This window comes from Pongo abelii, chromosome 14 (genome assembly GCF_028885655.2).
Source record: "Pongo abelii isolate AG06213 chromosome 14, NHGRI_mPonAbe1-v2.0_pri, whole genome shotgun sequence".
Lineage (NCBI taxonomy): Eukaryota > Metazoa > Chordata > Mammalia > Primates > Hominidae > Pongo > Pongo abelii.
Window position 1 is genome coordinate 23,302,603 of NC_071999.2, and position 18,575 is coordinate 23,321,177.

The following is an 18,575-nucleotide window of genomic DNA, read 5'->3' on the forward strand; positions in this document are numbered from 1 at the left end:
CAGGCACCCGCCATCATGCCTGGCTAATTTTATTTTTTTCCTTTTCTTTTTTTTGAGACAGAGTCTCACTCTATAACCCAGGCTGGAGTGCAGTGGTACAATCATGGCTCAGTGTAAATGGGATTACTTTTTTGATTTCCAGATTGTTCACTGTTGGCATGTAGAAATGCTACTGATTTTTGTATGTTGATTTTGTATCCTGCAACTTTACTGAATTTATCAGTTCTAATAGTTTTTTGGTGGAGTGTTTAGGTTTTTCCAAATATAAGATAATATCATTTGCAAACAGGGATAATTTGACTTCTTCCTTTCCAATTTGATTGCCTTTTTTTTTCTTTCTTTTGATTGATTGCTGTAGCTGGAATTTCAGTATTTTGTTGAATAACAGTGGTGAGAGTGGGCATCCTTGTCATGTTCCAGATCTTAGAGGAAAGGCTTTCAGTTTTCCCCAATTCAGTGTGACACTAGCTGTGGGTCTGTCATATATGGCTTTTATTATGTTGAGGTATGTTCCTTTTTTTTTTTTTGAGACAGGGTCTCACTCTGTAACCCAGATTGGAGTGCAAGAGCATGATCTCAGCTCACTGCAACCTCCACTTCCCAGGTGCAAGCAATTCTCCAGCCTCGGCCTCCTGAGTAGCTGGGACTACAGGCATGAGCCACCAACACCCAGCTAATTTTTGTATTTTTTGTAGAGACGGGGTTTTGTCATATTGCCCAGACTGATTTCTAACTCCTGGACTCAAAGCAATTCACCCACCTTAGCCTCCTAAAGTGCAGGGATTACAGGTGTGAGCCACAACACCCGGCTAGAGGTATGTTCCTTCTATACCCAGTTGTTTGAGGGTTTTTATAAGGAAGGGATGTTGTATTTTGTCAATTGATTTTTTAGCATCAATTGAAATGATTATATGGCTTTCATCTTTTATTCTGTTGATATGATGTATCACATTGATTGATTTGCATATGTTGAACCATCCTTGCATACCTGGGATAAATCCTGCTTGGTCATGATGGATGATGTTTTTTTTTTTGAGATGGAATTTCTTGCTTGTTGCCCAGGCTGGAGGGCAATGTCACTATCTCAGCTCACTGAAACCTCAGCCTCTCAGGTTCCAGTGATGTTCCTACCTCAGCCTCCTGAGCTGGGATTATAGGCACCTGCCTCCAAGCCCAGCTAATTTTTGTATTTTTAATAGAGACAGGTTTCACCATGTTGGCCAGGCTGGTCTCGAACTCCTGACCTCAGGTGATTCCCCAACCTCAGCCTCCCAAAGTGCTGGGATTACAGACATGAGCCACTACACCCAGCTTTAAGCCACCGCACCTGGCCTGATGTTTTTAATGTGTTGTTGAATTTGGTTTGCTAGTATTTTGTTGAGCATTTTTGCATCAATGTTCATCAGAGATTAGCCTGTAGTTTTCTTCTTTTGATGTGTCTTTGTCTGGTTTTAGTATCAGGCCTCATAGAATGAGTTTGGAAGTATTCCTCCTTTATTTCTAGGAAGAGTTATTATGACTTTAATCTAAAGGAAATAATTTTTACTTGTTACTGGTCTGTGCAGGTTTTGGATTTCTTCATGGTTCAATCTTGGTAGTTTGTATATGTCTAGGAATGTATCCATTTCTTCTAGGTTTTCCAATTTATTGGCATATAGTTGCTCATAGTAGCCATAAGGATCCTTTGAATTTCTGCAGTATCAGGTGTAATTTTCCTTTTTCACCCCTATTTTATTGATTTGGGTTTTGTCTCTTTTTTTTCTTAGTCTGGCTAGAGGTTTGTCAGTTTGTTGATCTTTTCAAAAAGCCAACTTTTCATTTTATTGATCTTTTGTGTTGTTTTCTCTGTTTCAGTTTCACTTATTTCTGCTCTGATCTTTATTAGTTCTTTTCTTCTACTAACTTTGGGTTTGATTTGCTCTTGCTTTTCTAATTCTTTAAGATGCATCATTAGGTTGGTTATTTAAAAATTTCCTTCTTTTTTGATATTGGCACTTATAGCTCTAAACTTCCTTCTTAGTACTGCTTTTGCTATGTCCCATAGGTTTTGGTATGTTGTGTTTCCATTATTGTTTGTTTCAAGAAAATTTTCAATTTTCTTCTTAATCTCTTCATTGACCCACTTGTCATTCAGGAGCATATTGTTTAATTTCCATGTGTTTGTAGTTTCCAAAATTATTCTTGTTATTGATTTCTATTTTTTTTTTTTTGAAACAGAGTTTTGCTCTTGTTGCCCAGGCTGCAGTGCAATGGCACGATCTCAGCTAACCACAACCTCTGCCTCCTGGGTTCAAGCGATTCTCCTGCCTCAGCCTCCTGAGTAGCTGGGATTATAGGCATGCACCACCAGGCCTGGCTAATTTTGTATTTTTAGTAGAGATGGGGTTTCTCCATGTTGGTCAGGCTGGTCTTGAACTCCTGACCTCAGGTAATCTGCCCACCTTGGCCTCCCAAAGTGCTGGGATTACAGGCGTGAGTCACCGCACCTGGCGAGTTTCTAGTTTTATTCCATTGTGGTCAAAGAAGATACTTGATATGATTTCCATTTTTTGAATATTTTAAGACCTGTTTTGTGTCCTAACATATGGGCTATCCTTGAGAACGATCCATGTGCTGAGAAAAGAATATGTATTGTGTAGTCATTGGATGAAATGTTCTGTAAACATCTATTAGGGCCATTTGTGCTATAATGCAGATTAAATTTGATGTTTCTTTGTTTGCTTTTTCTTTTTCTTTCTTTTTTTTTTTTTTTTTTTGAGACAGGGTCTGGCTCTGTTGCCCAGGCTGGAGTGCAGTGGTGTGATCTCAGCTCACTGCAACCTCTGCCTCCTGGGCTCAAGCAGTCCTCCCACCTCAGCCTCCTGAGTAGCTGGGACTACAGGCACATGCAACCACACCCAGCTAATTTTCGTATTTTTTTGTAGAGATGGGGTTTTGCCATGTTGCCCAGTTGGTCTCAAACTCTTGAGCTCAAGCAAACCACCTACCTTGACCTCTCAAAGTGCTAGGATTACAGGTATGAGCCACCATGCCTGGCCTTCTTTGTTAATTTTCTGTCTTGACAATCTGTCCAATGCTGAAAGTGGAGCATTAAAGTCTCCAGCTATTATTTTATTGGGATCTATCTATCTGTAATAATATTTGCTTTGTATATCTGGTTGCTCCAGTGTTGGGTGCATACATATGTACAATTGTTATGTCCTCTTGCTGAAGTGACCCCATTACCATTATATAATGACCTTTTAAATCTCTTTTTATAGTTTTTGTCTTGAATCTATTTTGTCTGATATAATTATAGCTACTCCTGCTCTTTTTTGGTTTCCATCTGCATGGAATATCTTTTCCATCCCTTTATTTTCAGTCTATGTGCATCTTTGTAGGTGAAGTGTGTTTCTTGTAGGCAGCAGATTGTTGGGTCTTGTTTTTTAATCCATTCAGCCACTCTATGTCTTTTGATTGGAGAATTTAGTCCATTCATGTTTAATGAATGTTATTATTGATAAGTAAGGATTTATTCCTGCCATTTGATTAATTTGTTTTCTGGCCTTTTCCTTCTTCTTTTCTCCCTTCTTGTTTTCCTTTTAGTGAAGGTGATTTTCACTTGTTTTCACCACGTCTGGCCAAAAAAGGATATTAATGAGCAATAAGAAATTATTTGAAGGTACAAAATTCAGTTAATAGTAAGCAACAAAGAGAAACACGAACAGTATAACACTGTAATTCTGGTGTGTAAATTACTCATATCCTAAGTAGAAAGATTAAAAGGTAAACAGAACCACCACAGCCGGCTAATTTTTTGTATTTTTGGTAGAGACGGAGACAGGGTTTCACCATGTTAGCCAGGATGGTCTCAATCTCCTGACCTGGTGATCCGCCCGCCTCGGCCTCCCAAAGTGCTGGGGTTACAGGCGTGCGCCAGCGTGCCCAGCTGAAATCTTTCAGCTTTTATTTGTCTGGGAAAGTCTGTATTTCTCCTTCTTGTTTGAAGGATATTTTCACTAGATATGCCGTCCTAAGGTAAAAATTTTTCTCCTTCAGCACATTAAATATGTCGTGCCACTCTCTCCTGGCCTGAAAAGTTTCCACTGAAAAGTCTGCTGTCAGTGGTATTGGAGTTCCATTTTATGTTGTGTCTTTTCTCTTGCTGCTTTTAGGATCCTTTCTTTGCCTGTCCTTGACTTTTGGGAGTTTGATTATTAAATGCCTGGAGCCAAATCTGGTTGGTGTTCTATAGCCTTCTTGTTCTTGAATATTGATATCCTTCTCTAGGTTTGGGAAGTTCTCTGTTATTATCCTTCTGAATAAACTTTCTACTCCTATCTTTCCCTCTACCTCCTCTTTAAGGCCAAAAACACTTAGACTTTCCCCTTTGAGGCTATTTTCTAGATCTTATAGGTGTGCTTCATTCTTTTTTTATTGTATTTTTCTTTTGTCTCCTCTGACTATATTTTCAAATAGCCTGTCCTCAAGCTCACTAATTCTTCTGCTTGATCAATTCTGCTATCAAGAGATTCTGACGCATCCTTCAACATGTCCATTGCATTTTTCAACTCCAGAATTTCTGCTTAATTCTTTTTAATTATTTCAATTTTTTTGTTAAACGTATTTGCAAGGATTCTGACTTCCTTCTCTGTGTTATTTTGAATTTCTTTGAGTTTACTCAAATAAGCCAATTTGAATTCTGTCTGAAAGGTCACATATCTCTGTCTCTCCAGGATTAGCCCCTGGTGCCCTATTTAGTTCATTTGGTGAGGTCATGTTTTCCTGGATGATCTTGATGCTTGCAGATGTTTGTTGGTGTCTGGGCATTGAAGTGTTAGGTATTCATTGTAGTCTGCACAGTCTGGGCTTGTTTGTACCTGGCCTTTTTGGGAAGGCTTTTCAATTTGAAGAGACTTAAGTGTTGTGATCTAAGTTTTTGGTCACTGCAGCTGTATCTGCATTAGGAGGCACGCCAAGCCCAGTAACACTGTGGTTCTTACAAACCTGTAGAGGTATCGCCTTGGTGGTCTTGGATAAGATCCAGAAGAATTCTCTGGATTACCAGGCAGAGACTCTTGTTCTCTTCCCTTATTTTCTCCCAAACAGATGGAGTCTCTCTCTTTGTGCTGAGCTCCCTGGAGCTGGGGGAGTGGTAACACAAGCACCCCTGTGGCTACTATCACTGGGATTGTGCTGGATCAGACCTGAAGCCAGCACACCACTGGGTCTTGCCCAAGGCCTGCTGTAACCACTACCTGGCTACCCTCTATGTTTGCTCAAGGCCCTAGGGCTCTACAATTAGCAGGTAGTAAAGTCAGCCAGTCAGTCTCATGTCTTTCTCTTCAGGGTAGTGAGGTCCCCCAGACTCTGGCTGGGTCCAGAGGTGCTATCCAGGAGCCAGGGCCTGGAGTCGAAAACCTTAGAAATGTACCTGGCACTCTATTCTACTGTGGCTAAAACCACAAGACAAAGTTCTTCCCCCTCTTTCCTCCCCTTTCCCCAGGCAGAGGAGTCTCTCCCCATGTCTACCACCACCACAGGCCCACAGGGAGTACTGTCAGTGAACAACTGCTGTTCAGTTAAGGCCCAAGGGCCGTTCACTCAGCTTATGGTGAATGCTGCCAAGTCCGGGACTCACCCTTCAGGACAGTGGGCTCCCCTCTGACCCAAGGTATGTCCAGAGATGCCGTCTAAGAGCCAAGGCCTGGAACTGGGGACCCAAAAATCCCACATGGTGCTCTCCCCCACTGTGACCGAGCCGGTATCTAAGCTGCAAGCTTCCCTCTCCTTTTCTTAAGCAAAAGGAGTCTCTTCTTGTAGCCACCACAGCTTTGAATATGCAGGTCACACCTGAAGCCAACAAGTCTCAAGTCTCACCCAAGGCCTACGGTGTGTATTACCTGGTTACCACTACCGATTATTCAGGGCCCAAGGGCTCTTTGGTCAGCACGTGATGAATCCTGCCAGGACTGGGTCCTTTCCTTCAAGGCAGTGGGTTTCTTTCCAGCCCATAGTGTGTCTAGATATGTCATCTGGGAGCTGGGGCCTCACGACTCTGCCCTGCGCCCTATCCTACTGAGGCTAAGCTTACATCCAGGTTACAAAAACAAAGTTCTCTTTATTTTTCCCTCTCATCTCTTCAAGTGGAAGGAAGGGGTCTCTTTTGGAGCTGCAAGCTGTGTTGCCTGGGGTTGGGGAAGGAGTGATGCAAGCACTCCCTAAGCTGCCCTGACTGGTGTCTCACTAGGGTGGGTGTCCCCCAGGCCCACTGGCTCTAAGCCCAGCACAGCACTAGGACTTGCACAGGAGTTGTAGTCTTTGTGGACTAGACAGACTCCTGAAAAAAAAGAACACGAAAATACTGGTCAGGTATTTTGTAGAATGTCCCTTAATTTGGGTTTATCTAATGTTTTCTCACGACTAGCCTGGGATTATGGATTTTTAAAAAATTAAGTCTGAACAGATGGATTTTCGAGAAGAAAACCAGAGAGGTGACATGCCTTTCCCATGTCATCATGTCAAGATGTATTTGATAATCAGTGTGACTTTTTACAGTGATATTAACCTTGATCACTTGGTTAAGATGTTGTCTCCATGTAAAGTTATCATTTTTTCCTTTTCCCTACACTATTCGTTAGAAAACAGTCATTAAGTCCAGCCACACTCAAAAAGAGAGGAATTAGATTCAATTTCCTGGCTGGGCACAGTGGCTCACACCTGTAATCCCAGCACTTTGGGAGGCCGAGGCAGGCAGATCACTTGAGGTCAGAAGTTCAAGACCAGCCTGGCCAACATGGCGAAACCTGATCTCTACTAAAAATACAAAAATTAGCAGGCGTGGTGGCATGTTCCTGTAATCCCAGCTACTTGGGAGGCTGAGGCACAAGAATTGCTTGAACTCGGGAGGCAGAGGCTGCAGTGAGCCAAGATTGCACCACTGTACTCCAGCCTAGGTGACAGAATGAAATTCCATCTCAAAAACCAAAACAAAAGAGATTCCACTGCCTGAGAGAGGAATATCAAAGAATTTGTGCAATCACTATAGTAATTAATAAGTCCTTAGGGAAGAGGCATTTTGAGGCTATGCAGAAATCCTGCTTCTCTGTGACGTTTCCCCTGCTAATTTTTAGTACCCATCAGTGGACCTTGACTCCACAAGGTCTTTTTCTTTTTCTTTGCTCCAGGGTGGTCTAATGATCTGTTCCCTGACTACAAAATGCACCTAAAAGGGAGTTTAGAGATTTAGCTGTCATGGTGGGGTGATAAATAGATTCTCAGCCCTGATTACTATATGAGCTTCTGGTTTGGTTAGATTTTCTGTTTCTGCATTTTTTTTTTTTTTTTTTTTTTTTTTTTTTTTTTTTTTTTTTTTTTGAGACGGAGTCTCGCTCTGTGGCCCAGGCTGGAGTGCAGTGGCGTGATCTCAGCTCACAGCAAGCTCCGCCTCCCAGGTTCACGCCATTCTCCTGCCTCAGCCTCCAGAGTAGCTGGGAATACAGGCGCCCGCCACCATGCCCGGCTAATTTTTTGTATATTTAGTAGAGATGGGGTTTCACCATGTTAGCCAGGATGGTCTCGATCTCCTGACCTCCTGATCCACCCGCCTCGGCCTCCCAAAGTGCTGGAATTACAGGCGTGAGCCACCGCGCCCGGCTGTTTCTGCATTTCTTGAAGTTTGTCTCTCACAAAGCTTCCTGGCCATTATTCTCTGATCAGTCCAGGTACATGTTGTTGATTGTATTTAGGCTACAGGAAAAGTCTGGGCTAAGAGGCTGCCACTGAAAACATTGATTAGTGTCACAAGTCACATGGGAGGCAAGTTGTGAAATGACCAGAAAAGCAGGTTTTTAGAAAACATTACGTAGCTGCACTATCTCTGTTTCTCTATTACGGTGATATCTCTCTTAGATTACTTTGGACTGAGAACTGACGAGTTCCTGGTAAACAAAATCAGAGTAGGCATGCCGTCCTAGACATTGAGAGGAGCAGATGCCAAGCTCTTGAGTGTGCGTGTGTGGGGCGGGGGGCTGCCTTTGGAACAGCCTTTGTAGTCAAGTACCCAGTCTCTGCTAAGTCTCTGTGTGATATAGTTAGGTATTTCTCCTATGCATGATTATTTAATTAAAGACTGTCACTTTCCTTACATTGGAAAGTTTTTAAAAGAAGGACTATTTCTATTTTGTTTATCACTGTGAGTCCAGCACATCTTCAGGCACATAATAGGCACTATATTATATTCACTGAATGAATGAATGACAAGTAACTTGGAGTTAGAAATGTCCATGCTTTTCCTACAGTTTTCTCAACCTCCCCATAACTTCAATCACAGAAGCAGTCTTGTATTATGGTGATTATATTCTCTAGTATTTATTAGAATAGTGCTATATTTACTTACACTATTAGGTAAGAAGACAGTTGTGGATTAGCCTAAGGACTGAATTATATTGCAGAACACAGTTAAAGATAGATTGAATTGAGGTCTAAACAACTTTAAAGCATATGGGAAAGATATAGATTGTGGAGTTGGGGATATTTGGATTCAAATCCCAGCATTACCACTTATTAGCTATGCATTGTAGAAATTAACTAATCTCCCTGAGATTCAGTTTCTCCTCCTGTATAATAGGAATAATAGTATCTTTCTCATAGCATTTATTGTGAGGATTAGGGGAAATTCTTTGTTTTGTTTGTTTGTTGTTGTTGTTGTTTTTTTTTTTTTGGCTACAGAGTCTCGCTCTGTCGCCCAGGCTGGAGTGCAGTGGCACAAACTTGGCTCACTGCAACCTCTGCCTCCTGGGTGCAATCAATTCTCCTGTCTCGCCTCCTGAGTAGTGGGACCACAGGTGCCCGCCACCACGCCGCCCAGCTAATTTTTGTGCTTTTTTTTTTTTAGTAGAGACGGGGTTTCAACATATCAGTCAGGGTGGTCTCGAACTCCTGACCTCAGGTGATCCATCTGCCTCGGCCTCCCAAAGTGCTGGGGTTACAGGCGTGAGCCACCACGCCTGGCAGGAAATTTTATATATATGTACACATAGGTCTAAATATAGCTCATGTAAGAAATACATATGTACTTACATGTGTACATATCTGCATTTTATAACACATATGTATACGGAAATATTCTAATATGTATATATGCATGTCTGCTATGCCTCTACCTCCTTATCTACCTATGTTATAAATCTGCAGTTCCTGACACATGGTCATTGTATGAGTCAGGGTCCACATTAAGTATTTCAATAGATTGTTATTATTATTTTTTTTTAGGACTGGGGAAGGGGAGCTTAACAGAAAAAAAAATTAATAGAAGGAGCTGGTTAAACAGGTGCTAGAAGAGTGAAGAAACAAGAAAGTAAATGCCGGAAGCAGTTACCACTCCCTGGTCCAGGGCACTAAGAGAAGAGGCTGGGGAATTAAAATCCAGAAACTGGAAGGAAAGGCCTGCCGTGCCCAAGAGGCGCCTGGTGCCAGTGCCTGGGCGGGTGGCGGGAGCGGGGAGAGGACACAATGTGGCTGGTTCCCGGACTGCAAAACAAAAACAAAACAAAACATAAAAAAAAAACCAAAAAAAAAAAAACAAACCCGGAGACTGGTACTAACCGCTGCCAGGATGAAGGCTGAGTACAGACACAAATAACACTGACCGGACACAGAGAGAAACGAGCTCCTTTCCCTCCTCCTGGCTTGCAGGCTCCCTCTACTGCCCCCTATCGGCAGAGCCTAGCACGTCGCCAGCAAGCACAGGGAAACGGGTTTTGCAGGGTCTGGGATCGGCCCCATCATGACAAAGCCAAGTATGTGTGCAAGCGAGGGGATGGAACGGAGAGACAATAGCTTAGCAACTTCAGTAACTTAATTTACTCATTAGCCATTTTAACAGCTGTCTAGAATTTCATTGTACAATTAGAGCACAATTTATCCATTTTCATGGTGCTAGATATTTATGTTGTTTCTGAATTTTTATTTGAAATGATGCTACAGTGAACATTCCTTTAATTCTTTTTGGATTGTAAAATTTTGGGGAAGAGCTCGCACGACATTCTGCAAAGCATAATGGAGTTATTAATATATTTTCACCCACTATTGAATGTTTAAATATTATATAAGTCCAGGTGTGGTAAGTACTATAAGCACACTATTTTCTCCCATTTCATCCTCTTGGCAAGAGAACTCTCCTAGAAAGAAGACTAGCACCTAGCAGAATGCTTTGAATAGAGCAGGTTTCAATAAAGATTTGACATTAATGATGCTGAAGAGATAACCTGGCTAGTAACAAGATGTTGCATAGAGATTCCAAACATTAATTTTCTTCCTTGCTGAATGTAAGCAAACACAAACAGCACGTGCTAATGGTAAATGTGGTAAAGTGCTCATTTCTCTGAGTTGGTCAATATTTAGCTGAGGCATATCAGTTCAAAGCCTCCCACAATGTTTCTCCTTCATTAAGCAAGTCATCTCTCATATATTCTGTAATTTTCTGTATATCTTCCTTATTATATGGTTAGTTTTTCTGTTAAAAATCATGTGTGGGCTGGGCATGGTGGCTCACGCCTGTAATCCCAGCACTTTGGGAGGCCAAGGCAGGCGGATCACGAGGTCAGGAGATCAAGACCATCCTGGCTAACATGGTGAAACCCCATCTCTACTAAAAATACAAAAAATTAGCTGGGCATAGTGGTGAGTGCCTGTAATCCCAGCTACTCGGGAGGCTGAGGCAGGAGAATCTCTTGAACCCGGGAGGCGGAGGTTGCAGTGAGCTGAGATCACGCCATTGCACTCCAGCCTGGGTGACAGAGCGAGACTCCGTCTCAAAAAAAAAAAAGGTCATGTGTGGGCCGGGTGCAGTGTCTCACCCTGTAATCCTAGCACTTTGAGAGGCCGAAGTGGGAGGACAGATTCAAGCCAGGAGTTCGAGACCAGCCTGGGCAAAATAGCAAGAACCCCGTCTCTACAAAATAGTTTTAAAAATTAGCTGGGTGTAGTGGTGCATGCCCGTAATCCCAGCTACTTGGGAGGATGAGGTGGAAGGATCGCTTGGGCCCAGGAGTTCGAGGAACCCTCAACTTCACTCCAGACTGGGTGGAGCAAGGCCCTGTCAAAGAAAAAAAAAAAAAGGCTGGGTGAGGTGGCTCATGCTTGTAATCCTAGCACTTTGGGAGGCCAAGGTGGGAGGATCACTTGAGGTCAGGAGTTCAAGGCCAACCTGGCCAACATGGCGAAACCCCATCTCTAATAAAAATATAAAAATTAGCCGGGCGTGGTGGCAGGTGCCTGTAATCCCACCTACTCAGGAGGCTGAGGCAGGAGAATCGCTTTAACTGGGAGGCGGAGGTTGCAGTGAACCTAGATGGTGCCACTGCACTCCAGCCTGGGTGACGGAGTGAGACTTTGTCTCAAAAAAAAAAGAGAGAAAGGAAAGGAAGACAAAGAAAGGAATGAAGAGAAAGAGAGTGAGAGAAAGAAGGAAAGAGAGGAAGAGAAAGGAAGGAAGGGAGGGAAAGGAAAGTCATGCGTGGTGTATGCAAGGCAGATAAAAAATTTTTGGAAAAGCAAGGCTGCCACCTTGTGGAACATTTGTATTGAATGCTTTCACTTTAAATCAACTATAACGCTACAAGTGATTTGCAGGATTCTTTTAATTTTTCTCAATATGAGTTTTCTCCCTGCATTTCATCATTTTGTCTCATTTATTCTATGGCATCGATGTGGTATTAGTGTCAGTTTGCACTCCAGCTTTTGAAGATATGCAGTTTCCATTAAAGAAAACTTAGCGACTCACTTTTCCTCTGCCGCCTTCGTCTACGGATCTGTGTGCTTATCTGCATCGAACTCTGACTTTGAAGTCTGCCTTGTACTCCCTCAGAAAAATATCAGGAAAATGTCTTTAAAAGTCCATTAACTGTTACAATTTAGAATTAAACACCTGTCACTTCCAAGGCAGAGGTGAGAAAATGTGAAGTTAAACAAATCACAGGGGATGCCCACTGGGGTCAGGAGTGCCTCCTCTGAGCGTGGAAACTTCTCTTCCTAACTGGCTCGAGTTGGGTTCAGCTATTCAACATGTGCACTTGATGTTGGATCTTCGTTGGCACGATGTTGGCAGAGGCATTGGAATCTAGAGAACTGTTCAAGGCACGAGCCCGGCAACGTGGGCACTGCTTTTTCTCCTTTCTTCTTGTTTCCTTGCTTATATATCACTGGGGCAGAGGTGAGGGGTGGCAGAAATATCACTTATGGGATCAGAAAATGAAAACCCAGGACTCAAAAGGCTGGTAGCTGAGGGTCTAGATGACTCCTCTCTGCTTACTTAAATCCCTACTGTCTTACCTCTTGGCCCACAATAAAAGTAAAACATGCCCCAGGCAGAGAAAAAGCAAAATATTATGAATCGAATTAAAACCATGTACATAGCTCCTAATTTATTGCATGCTGTCAAATGTATTGGCTATAAAGGGATAAGTATGTCAATGTCTTGGAGTCAGGCAGCCAATTTGAAAGTTCTCCTGGTTGGCCATGGTGGCTCATGTCTGTAGTCCCACCCAGCACTTTGGGAGGCTGAGGTTTGCGGGTCACTTGAGGTCAGGAGTTTGAGACCAACTTGGCCAACATGGCGAAACCCCATCTCTTCTAAAAATACAAAAATTAGCTGGTTGTGGTGGTGCACGCCTGTAGTCCCAGCTACTTGGTAGGCTGAGGCACAAGAATCGCTTGAACCTGGAAGGCAGAGGTTGCAGTGAGCCGAGATCATGCATGCCACTGCACACTCCAGCCTGAGCAAGACTCTGTCTAAAAAAAAAAAAGAAGATTCTCCTGAAACTTATTTGTGACTTTCACCCTGATCCTCTAGTGTTGAGTGTAATTTGCCCTGCAGTCCCGTGGAGTCTCCTAAGCTGGTCTTAGCCTACAGAATTGCACAGCTTAGAGTAACAATCCACTGTGTCCGCCCAGCACCCTTGCTGCCGTCTGGGAGTAGTCACCCCCATCTTTTAGAAAATGGTTCCTTCTGGCCGGGCGCGGTGGCTCACGCCTGTAATCCCAGCACTTTGGGAGGCCGAGGCGGGTGGATCACTAGGTCAGGAGTTCGAGACCATCCTGGCTAACGCGGTGAAACACCGTCTCTACCAAAAATACAAAAACCATTTAGCCGGGCGTAGTGGCGGGCGCCTGTAGTCCCAGCTACTCGGGAGGCTGAGGCAGGAGAATGGCGTGAACCCGGGAGGCGGAGCTTGCAGTGAGCCGAGATTGCGCCACTGCACTCCAGCCTGGGCGACAAAGCGAGACTCCGTTTCAAAAAAAAAAGAAAGAAAGAAAGAAAGAAAATGTTCCTTCCCTGCTGCCCTCCGACAGTGCAGGGGCATGGCAGCTGCCGTGTTGGTATAGACCCTGCCCTCCTGGCTGCAGAGGATTGGTCTGGAATAGAACCTGGTTCAGACAGGGCAGCCAATCAGCCCCTTTCCCAGGGATTTTTGACTCTTAGGGAGAGCATAGTTAGAATTTGTCTGGTGTACATGCAGTAAAACAGAATGAAATTGCTACCCAGATCGAAGTAGAGAAAAGCCTGGTGAGAGTTCCGAGGGCTTCAGGTCCTCAGTTGGAGTTTTCCTACGTCCCAGCTGCTCGCCTGACCTCCGCAGCTTTGACCCTGTGACACTCCTGTAGACCTTTCCTATCAACTCCTCTTTTGTCTAACCCATTTCGAGATGGCTTTCTGTTGTTTCTGTCCAAGAGTCCTAATGATTACATATGGAGAAACCTGTGTCAAGGTGCCAGCTTGGCCAGGAAAGATTGGAGTACCAAAGAGTATTCCTTCCCTGTAAGCAGATGATATGGAAACCAGATTATCAGAAGGTTGCTCGGAGACCGTAAAATCAGAACAAGGTGTTCTAACATAATAATGTGATTAACAGCAACAGGCTCTGCTAATCTAATGTGCTCATCTTTAAATAGGAATAGATCTGTCATGAAAGGAGAACGCTTCATTGCTAGGGCTCCCTTTATTTGGAAAGCTCTTGGATGACCACTGCATTGCTTGTTTCTGAGGCCTCTTTTCTATGCTTGCATGACTGACTCAATGCTCTTTGTGATTTATTTATTTGTTCAGGGATTCAAAAATATTTATTGGACATCTACTCTATGACAGGTGTTGTTTCAAGTTTCAAGAAAACGATGGTGAATAAAGAAAAATTCCTGCTGTAGTCCCAGCTACTCAGGAAGTTAAGCCAGGAGGATTGCTTGAGCCCAGGAGGTCTGGACTAGCCTGGACAACATAGTGAGACCCTGTCTCTAAAAAGGAAAAAAAATCCCTGCTTTTATGGAACTTACATTCTAATAGGATAAGCAGATAGAAACAGATATACATATATATGTATATGTACACACTTTAAGTTGATGATCAAGTTCTAGTAAGAAAAACAACATGGGGAAAGAGGGTGGAGCACAATGGAGATTGGTTTGTTATGGTCTTTTTTTTTTCTTCTTTCAGTTTATTTATTTTTCTCCCTAAGACCAATTTACAGTCTATCAGCACTGTGTGAGCACCTGTTTCACCACATATACAAACCCCTCCAAGACTATAAGGATATCATTAAGCTTTGTATCACTGTCAGGTAGTAAACATAGTTTTGTACATACTTTGCATTTTGTTTCTCCTGAGGTTCAATGTTTTCCATGGGCAAACAATAAATATGTTAGAACATATTTATTCAAGATGAGACATTTGTCTCCTGGTGAGACATCTTGGTCTAATGCTGACTCCGGGGACATTTGGTTGTTGACTGTGAGGTGGCTATGAGTGGAGGAGTCCTGGCCTTGGATTGAGGAGAACAAGGTCAACTTCTCACCTCACTTGTTTCTGGCTTTTGCGACCTTGGACAAGTTTAACTTTATCTCTCCTAGTGTTAGTTTTCTTGTGTGTAAGTGCTACCTTCTCACTATGAGCTCACATAGCCTTTCCTCAGTGTGTGTGCAGAGCTCTCTCTCTTCCACTTTTTTAAAATGGATTATTTAATTTGGAGGACCAAATGCAGAATCTTCCTTACTTATAAGGCCACCAATCCTAACCAATTAGGAACTCATTCTAATGACCTCATTTAACCTTAATTACCTCTTACAAGTCCTGTCTAGGAATACAGTCGTATTGGAGTTTAGGGCTTCAATATATGAATTTGGGGGGATGGGGAGACAATTCAGTCCATAGTAAACACTTTCTCGAAGAGTAGTTACAATGTTTATAAGAGACAATGTAGGTGAAAGTAGTTTCAGTTACATGCAGCTAAATGCAGTTTATTATCCCTTCAGAATCCTCTGCAGAAGAGGCACCTAATAAATATTATTTATTTGGACTTAACCTAAGGTATTATTCTTTATATGGTGCCTTCCCATGGAATGATTGGAATCATGTTTATCATTTTGCAGCACAGTTTATTTCTTATAGGGTCATGGCTAATAAAAAATATGGGAAAATGACCCTCACTAATAGAGTCATTAATTTAAATAAGGAAATGTAATTTCAAATTTTTTCATTTTGGGGGCCTATTAGGTTAACAATGCTTTTAAAAATTTATTGTAAATATGAGTGTTATAAAACAGGAATTTCCATATTATGTTGGGATTATAAATTGGCATGATCCTGAATAGCAATTTTTGGCAATGTATATGTTAAGGACCTTAGAAAATGTTTTTCACTTTTGATTTAGTATTTCCACTTCATGAAGTCTATCCTTAGGAAATAATATTTGAACAAAGATTTATGTACAAAGATGTGTGAGCTGTATGATCTGTAATGCATAGAAATGGGAATCAATTGAAATAGTCAATAATGAAGAACTAATTACGTATCAATATATCCATAAATTATGCATCCATTAAAAATTGTTTCTAAGCGTATTTAGTTACCTAAATATATATATAGCATGACACCTAAGTTTATTTTATATATATGAGATACATGATGTGAGATATATGTATATATGAATATGAATATATATGATATACATATAAAAAGAATAGATACTAGGAGTTATTTTAATTTTGTCTTTATGTTTCTCATTTCATAAATTTCTATGAAGAACATTTTAATTGTTTTATACCCAGAAAAAAAAGGGGCTAATTTTTCTTAGCCAGATGTATATTGGTCCTTCCTTGATTGTTTAAAATACCTCCGTTTATCTTCTTCTAGGATCACTCATTTTTCATTGGTTTATTTGTAAGACGAAGCACTGTCCAGCAGTGACGACGGTTGGAAAAGATATGTCTAAAGGGTGTTGTCTCCTCTTGGCAAGTTTACTTGGAGCTAGTGTACTTGGTAAACGGCCTTGGTGCCTTCGGAAACGGCGTGCTTGGCCAGCTCCCCGGGCAGCAGCAGGCGCACAGCCGTCTGGATCTCCCTGGAGGTGATGACCGAGAGCTTGTTGTAATGCGCCAGGCGGGAAGACTCGCCCGCGATGCGCTCAAAGATGTCATTAACCAATGGCCTTGGAAGAGATGCGGGTGTCGGGGTGGACCTGCTTCAGCAGAGTAGCTCTCCTTGCGGCTGCGCTTGCTCTTCTTGCCATCCTTCTGCGCCTTGGTCACCGCCTTCCTGGAGCCCTTCTTCAGGGAGGGAGCGGACTTGGCTGGCTCAGGCATCTTAAAACACCAGAAGTGTGTCCCTGATGGTCTTTTTCATAAGGATAACTGAGTAGAGACCTGACTGATGCGGAGGGGTGAGTCCTATGAAAGACCCAGAGTTGGAAGATTATAGGCCAGATGAACAGCAAGGCAACGACTTTGAGGCAGGAGGGAGCTTGAGGGGTTCCAGGGAAAACAAGATGGCCATAGTGGTTGAGCAAGAGGGGGAAGGAGAGAAGGTGAGGTTGGGAGCGTCAGGGGCAGGGGCAGGGGCAGGAAGAACCTTGAGACCTTGGTGAAGGTTTGTATTTTATTGTTATGGGAGCATTTGAACATAAATAAGTTATTTACTTTTTTGGTGGTGGTCCTCGAGTTTGCAGTATACGTTTATAACTAACCCATGTCTTCTTTCTTTCCTTCTTTTTTTTGGGGGGGTGGGGTGGGATGGGGGGGACAGGGTCTCTGTCAACCAGGCTGGAGTGCAGTAGTGCAATCACAGCTCACTGCAGCCTCAAACTCCTGGGCTCCAGCGATCCTCCTGCCTCAGCCTCTTGAGTAACTAGGGCTGTAGGTATGCATCGGTATGCCCGGCTAATTTATTTTATTTTTAATTTTTTGTAGAGACGGGGGTCCATGTCCTCTTTGAAATAACACTATACTACTTCAAGGGTATGCAGGTGCATTCTCCCTTTTCTTTCTCTTTCTTTCTGTCTCTCTTTCTTTCTTTCTTTTTCTTTCTTTCTTTGTCTTTCTCTTTCTTTCTTTCCTTTTCTTTCTTTTTTTTTTTTGACAGAGTCTCGCTCTGTCACGCAGGCTGGAGTGCAGTAGTACAATCTCAGCTCACTGCAACCTCCACCTCCTGGGTTCAAGTGATTTTCCTGCCTCAGCTTCCTGAGTAGCTGGGATTACAGGCATAACCCATCATGCTCGGCTAATTTTTGTATTTTTAGTAGAGACGGGGTGTTTCCCCATGTTGGCCAGGTGGCTCTTGAACTCCTGACCTCAAGTGATCCTCCCGCTTTGGCCTCCCAAAGTGCTGGGATTACAGTCATGAGCCACCATGTCAGGGTCCTCTGGAGGTTTTTTTGTTTTGTTTTGTTTTTTTTGAGACAGAGTGTTGCTCTGGTTGCCCAGGCTGGAGTGCAATAGCACGATCTCAACTAACTGCAACCTCCACCTCCCAGGTTCAAGCGATTCTCCTGCCTCAGCCTCCCGAGTAGCTGGGATTATAGGCATGTGCCACCACGCCCGGCTAATTTTGTACTTTTAGTAGAGATGCGGTTTCTCCATGTTGGTCAGGCTGGTCTCGAACTCCCCACCTCAGATGATCCACCCACCTCGGCCTCCCAGAGTTCTGGGATTACAGGCATGAGCCACCGCACCCAGCCTGGAGTTTTTAACTCTCAAACTTGTCCATAAGGAGCCTTTGTCAATACATTAAATCACAGTTTAGGTTTTCTTTATTTCCTTCCATCTTTGGATTTCATTTGTTCTTTTTCTGGTTCCTTAAGGTATAAAGTTGTTGATTTGAGATTATTGTTCTTTTTAAATGTAAACATTTACAGCTATTAATTTCTCTTTTAAGGCTGAAAGCGGTGGCTCATGCCTGTAATCCCAGCACTTTGGGAGGCCAAGGTGGGCGGGTCACCTGAGGTCAGGAGTTTGAGACCAGCCTGGCCAACATGGTGAAACCCTGTTTCTACTAAAAATACAAAAATTAGCCAGGATGGTGGCAGGCGCCTGTAATCCCAGCTACTTGGGAGGCTGAGGCAGGAGAATTGCTTGAACCCGGGAGGCAGAGGTTGCAGTGAGCTGAGATCGTGCCATTACACTCCAGCCTGGGGACAAGAGCAAGACTTCGTCCCCCACACAAAAAAAAAAAAAAAAAAAAAAATTTCCCTCTTTAGCACTGCTTTCACTGCATCTCATAGTTTTGCTGTTGTGTTTTCATTTTTATTTGTCTCAACGTATGTTCTCCTTTC

At 42.8% G+C, this 18,575-nt stretch overlaps 1 pseudogene; it reads right to left on the reverse strand.

Moving 5' to 3' along the window:
• Positions 1-16,266: 16,266 nt before the first annotated feature.
• LOC100939608 (histone H2B type 1-C/E/F/G/I-like) lies at positions 16,267-16,615 on the reverse strand (annotated as a pseudogene).
• Between the last annotated feature and the right edge of the window lie 1,960 nt (positions 16,616-18,575).